The sequence below is a fragment of the Platalea leucorodia genome (genome assembly GCF_965183815.1).
Source record: "Platalea leucorodia genome assembly, chromosome: 5".
Taxonomy (NCBI): domain Eukaryota; kingdom Metazoa; phylum Chordata; class Aves; order Pelecaniformes; family Threskiornithidae; genus Platalea; species Platalea leucorodia.
In genome coordinates this window covers 70,744,752-70,750,751 of record NC_138827.1, presented here as the reverse complement: position 1 = coordinate 70,750,751, position 6,000 = coordinate 70,744,752, and positions in this window count along the sequence as shown.

The window sequence follows — 6,000 nt, the reverse complement described above, 5'->3', positions numbered from 1 at the left end:
TGTGCCCCAGAGATGAGCTGTGAAAGGAACTGCTGCCATATGGCTCAAAGCATGAGGGATTATCATCACAAAACACGGCCTCGCAGGCTGGGGTTTCGTCACCTCAGAGCTTTTTGGTTAGCTGCCCTGTTCTATTGCCTTGCCACCAGTTTTCGATCGCTGACCAGCAGCCATGGATTAACCTGCTGGGAGCTGCCCCACATCCACGTGTCGTTCTCCAGCTCAGCGCTTGTCAAACAAGAAATTTAGTCTCCATTAACTAAAGGTCTGAATTAAAGGCAAATTTGTTAAACTGCATCAAACACTGTTGGGGATACTCACATTCATAACTACTTTAGCCTTAATTAGGTTGATCTTAATTAACTTTCAAATCTAGGCCATTTTAGCTGTCCATGTATGTTTAGCACCATTCAACCACTGGAAGCTGAATTCGGGTTTTTTCTTGGGGTACCCACAGACAACCAAGTTACAACATACCAGCTGAGTCACAGTAATTGCTCGTGCTCACACTGTAGCCCGTCACAAACGTGACATCTGACACATTAACGCAAATACCTCTCCTTGAGGTTGAAATGAAGGCTTTGCCTCATGGCTGCTGCAGGGCAGGATCACCTGCAGCATTAGCTCAGCTCCTGGAAAAAGGAGAATTTGATCATGCAGATAAGCCTGTGGGATGAATAGAGAAATGGCCCCAGTAAATGCCTGTGTGATGAAATGACGCGTATGGTCCGTGGGAAGGACGCTCTTGTCTCAGTCAAGAAAAGTCAGCTGGGGATTGCTTTATCTACACTGAAACGAGCCTCTTTTCCATAAAGCGAGTGTCCACATGGTATCAGGCTTTGGCTCACCTCCTCCCCCCGGGAAGGGGGACACGATCATGAAGGTCGCTCCGCTCTGCGGTACCCTCACAGGCTCACGCGCGGGACCTCACACATTTATCACATGGAGGTGTTCTTAGCCTCAGCGTGACAATGGTTAAATGCGGCTGTGGCAGCTCGTAATTGGTCTCCTGTGCACAGACACTCAGGGTGCCCCAAGCATTAGGGGAAAAGCCTTCATCATTTTCTCTGATGTACTGGCCCTGACTGCAAGGATGGGCACAGCCTCCCCATCCTCTTCTCGTGCTGCGCAGCCCAAGGGACCAGTTTGAGCATAAACTCGCACAAGAAGCACAGACTGGCAAAGCAGGGGCTTCAAGGCAATTATTTTCTAAACAATTCAGTTGTTCTTCTGCTGCAGCACCTGAAGTCGTTACAGAAAAGGCTTTGTTTTCCCTTTCGTACCGCACTTTAAAGGATTTTTAACCCAGTGACCAGGTGCACTGCAGTGCCTGAAGTTAATGATAACGCAGAAGAGACGTAAAGTGCCTTTGGCTCTTCAAGCCAAGCGCAAGCGGAGATGGAGAAGCCCTCTGAAGAGACCTGACACGCTCATTGGCAACCCTCCCATGATCACTTTGCTCAGCATTTGCTGACGTCCTGGGCACTGCCAGAAGCACACAGCTCTGTGGGAACCTTTCTCCAACAGCGCCCGAGACAAGGTAGAGGACTGCGACATAGCAGCAACAAGCATGAGGCTCCTTGGGGACACCTCCGCTTGTCATGGCCAAAAGAAACAGCTGAGAAGGACGAGCCTGCACCAACATAGCCAAAAAAGGTTTGTTTGCTCAAAAACCATTGCAAACTATGAGCTGGAAGAAGGTGGATAAACAAAACCAGCAGGGATGGTGAGCTGCAACTTCACAGCGAGGACTGTGCTGCCCATCTTGCAGCCAGGCACGGCACAGAGACCTCTCAGCCTGTGTCAAGGTGCGAATGCCGCTGCTGTAGCCCAGCTCACAGCACGCCGTTACCACGGCAGAGCCCTTTATGAGGATGTCCTACCTGTGGCGGGAAAGTGCTTTGGTTGCAGGAAACCTTGTGTTTTCAGTGCTCCCCTTCAGCACAAAACTCTCACCATCAGCAGTGGTACACTGGTAGTTTCACTGAAGCAAAGGGGGTTGCTCAGCTCCCATAGATTTTGCTGAATTGCAGCCTGTGCTCATGCTATGAAGACCAGGGTTTCCAGGTAGAACAATCTCTGGGGAAAAAAAGTAGCCATGGTCTCTTGTCCTAAACGATGGGCTCAGATACCATTCTGTGAAGGGACCAGTAAAATTCTGTAACTGAAGCGTTTGGGGCAACTCTGCATATGAGCAGCAGCATAGCGCAAGAGAAGGTGGCTGTGTGGCTGTCTCTGAGAGGACAGTATAGGCTCCCTTCAATGCTGGAAGCAGCTCAGGTGCTGGAAGCAGCTCTAAATCCCTTTCACATGACAAGTGAACCCCCTGAACTCTCTTGTATAACCTGTATTTTTTTCCTTCTTACAAGAAGATTCATTGACCCTAAAGAGGGATTACTAACTGAAAGTTAGGCTACCAGGCAGAAATCCTTATCTTGGCTAATCTTATGCCTGTTTAAACTCTGCTTTCAAAAATTTCTGTTCAATCAGTTACAGCACAACCTACATTCAAAAGACAGAGGTCATTAATTACCTTTATCCCTCATCCTCTCTCTCTCATCTGTCTTAAAGAAAAGCTTACACCCCCAGTTAAAAGTTTTCCTTGGACTTAGTGGTTCACGGAGGATGAAGAGTTGTGGCCTGCATGGGGAAGGTGAGGACTGCATTGCATTCCCAGGGAGGAGTTTGGTTCCCTGCTCTGCCACAGACCTCGGGTCCCCGTTAGCTGATTCCCTGCGCTTTCTGTCACTACATCCCTCATGTGTCCAGTGAGGGCACACCGCCTCGCCTGATGGACACGGGAAGCAGAAATATTGCAGGGAGCAGTAGGATTAAAATAATGAGAGTCCCAGCCCCAGGAGTCCAGAAGTCCCACGGGAGCCCTTCCAGGAAACGACGACGAACCTCTCCACTCCTTGAATGGGCATGACAAAAAATGGTGATTTCATGGCCTATTTCCCTGCCACCTGGCACAAACCAACCACTCAGCAGGGACCTTGCAGGACCGAGGTGCCTTCATCAAGATGATATTCACTTGCTAAAATATAGCACGAGACCAGAGGCTGCACACCTTCCTCTCTGCCGCTCTGCACCTTTGCAGCCCTCCTGTGCCCGCGCACGGTCCCGCAGCGCTGAGCAGGGCCCGTGCCAGGCCCCGCTCTGCCCACGCACGAGGGCTGACCCTCCGCCATAGCGGGAGGCAGAGGCATGGCTGTGCTTCGCGCTGAGCCTCTCTGGCAGACATAACCACACAGGCAATGGCACTAAATCCCCGTCTGACGTCTCAGCCATTCTGGATGCCGTTAGAGGCAATTTTCTGTCCAGCCGCCTGTTTTAATGGGATGTGCAGTTAAACAGATTCATCCTTTCAGCTTCACTCTGCAGAGCCTTCACTCTCCAGCCACCGCTGCTGCTCCCATCCAGGGAATTACAGTGCTCTCTGTGTTTCTTTCTTGCAGGCGGGCACATTGCTCAGAGAAGTAACTCTTGCCAAGAAAAGTGTATAATCTAGAAAGCCACCTGCTCAGCTTTCATTCTTTGAACTCCCTACAATCAATCTGCCTTTCCCAGGAGAAGGTGCAACTGTTTTCAGTGCAGGAGGAAACAGAGGATTCACGATGTGCTATAAAAGCACAGCCAGTCCCAGGGAAAAGTTTAATTTGCCTCCCTGAGGGGGCTGAAACCTGTTACGCAGGAGCAGCAGAGACACCCTAGGATCCCCGATGCTGACCTTTCAAATTTCATGACACTCTCCTTCTGCCTGCTTCAGTCTCTCGAAGATTATCTTCATGTTCCCATCAGGCCCGTTTGCAACGTTAGTGCCGTATGAAAGGAGATGTGGCACTTTACCTTCCTGACAAGTCTCCGTTTCCTTCCTGTGGCTTTGCTCCTGCCAGAAACGCTGCTCTGCTGGGGACGAGGGTGTCTGCCATTTGCTACAGGGGATTCTCTTGGCTGGTCACCCCGTGGTGGTGGCATGGTCCACCTCAGACCCCAATGTCTGAAGCAGTGAGCACAAGGTCTGTGGAGCTGAAAGCCACCCTTTCTCCATGTCCTTTAGTTTTTGCAGATGTGCGGGTTCAAACCATTTAATATCACAAAACATTTCTCAGCAAACAACAGCAGCAGCTTCTGCCCCTGTGTCTTTACAGGATAACCTGAATCCCTACAACCCCACCATCATCCCTCTTGGATTTTCTTGGTCAAAGAATGCAAAAAATGACCAAAGAGATACATCACTTGGCCTTGTACAAGTGTACACCTTGTGACAAACTGTCACAGCTAGCTGTCTTTTATGCAGATAAAGGCTTGGTTTCTCTTCAAGGATTTCTACTACAAATACTTGCAGGAAACCGCACAAAGCAGGCACTGTTAGGATAAAACTAAATCCTCTCCTAAGTGCACAGCTGAAACAGGTGGGACAAACTGCTGCCTAAAAATACCTAGTTCGGCACTGACAATAGAGAGAGTTTAGCTGCCCAGGAAAACCTGCCTTGCACGAGATGGCTGGCAGCCCTGCGCACCGAGGAGCTGCTACAGGCAGTGACCAGCCCCGCTGTCCCCAGGAGCCCACCCTGCTCTCCTCATCAGGCTGAGGCGCTGCTAATTGTGCAGCTTCTCCAAGCGGGAGCCCCTTGGCCACCTTCCGGGGAGCTCCCAGTGGCCGGAGGGTACTGCGCAGGGATGCACCCAGCCTCTTGGATACGGCTCAGAGCACCATCTGTGTCCCACTCGCCCTCTAGGAAAAGGCAGGTCTTACCGCTACCTGCTGCCTTGGGTACTAGGAACACACGAGCTGTTTCTTCTCGCTGGATAGCTGGGATCCAGAGGCCGCAGCATGTAAGGCTACCCAATAAAAATTCCTCACCAGGCCTAAGGCTCTTTCCCATGCACATCGTTACTAAATACTATGTAGTCAATTTTCACATCCAATTCATATAAATAATGGGAGGAATCAAAACTGGTGCCATTCTGTCTTCATTAATGCTGTCATCAGACTCCACAGCAGAGACTTTCATCTGTCCTTAATTTGCTGCCTGGTAGAAACATTTTTCCTGTGGACATTCATGTTCATTTGATGTTAATTATGACCTTTAAGCACTAAAAAAAAAAATATCCCCTGGCAACAGCTCCTATGCACAGAGTATGACAGACCACAGTGTCAGTTTTCACGTAACACATCTCCTCAAGACCTGGGAGAGAATTCCAACTGAATCCTGGCTGCAGGTTTATTGCAATCACCTTGCTAGGAAATATCAAGCTAGAATCAATAACAATAACAAAAATATTCTCCTCTTCTGTAGAACTGACACACCCTGGCACAAGAAGAAGAATCGCGCTTGGTAATACCATTCAATGACACTAATTCGCTGCACTCATTGTAGGTCTTCTAACACATCCCATGATGGGAGAACACTGCTGAAATAAAAGTCACAGTATTTTCAAAGCTCCCAGTGGCAGGGGCCAAGCAAGCCATGGTGAGAAATACAAGTATCAAACGGCAAACAATTTAGATGGAAGTCTACGTGTAGTTTTCTGTATCTCAGCAAAGAGGTCAACTGTGCCAACAGACGGTGCCCAGCTCACTGACAAATAGCTCAGGGCAACACCTCCGTCCCAGCACGCCGGCTGGCAGACGAAGCAGCGCAGACGAGATGCAAAGGCTCCTCTTGGAGAGCTCTCCCTGCTCAGCCCTGCCATGCTGCCCCGGGGGCTGAGCTCTGCAGACAGCCTCGGCCCAGGGAAAAGCTTTCCTTTGCAAAACAGTCGATACGGCCCAGGTCCGAAACACCGGAGAGGGGCAGAGCATGACAATGCTGGAAGTTTTCACAGCTCCTGACCCACAGACACACCTGGGTTTGCTGATCCCCCCAGCCTGCTGGACTGCAGGCAGTCACTCGCACACACCCTGCCTCTGCTCAGACCCCAAATATCGCAGCAGGCTTTCCAGAAACAGCGTCAGCTTCTGTTTGCCGTAAGGGACACGTGCCTTGCAGCAAG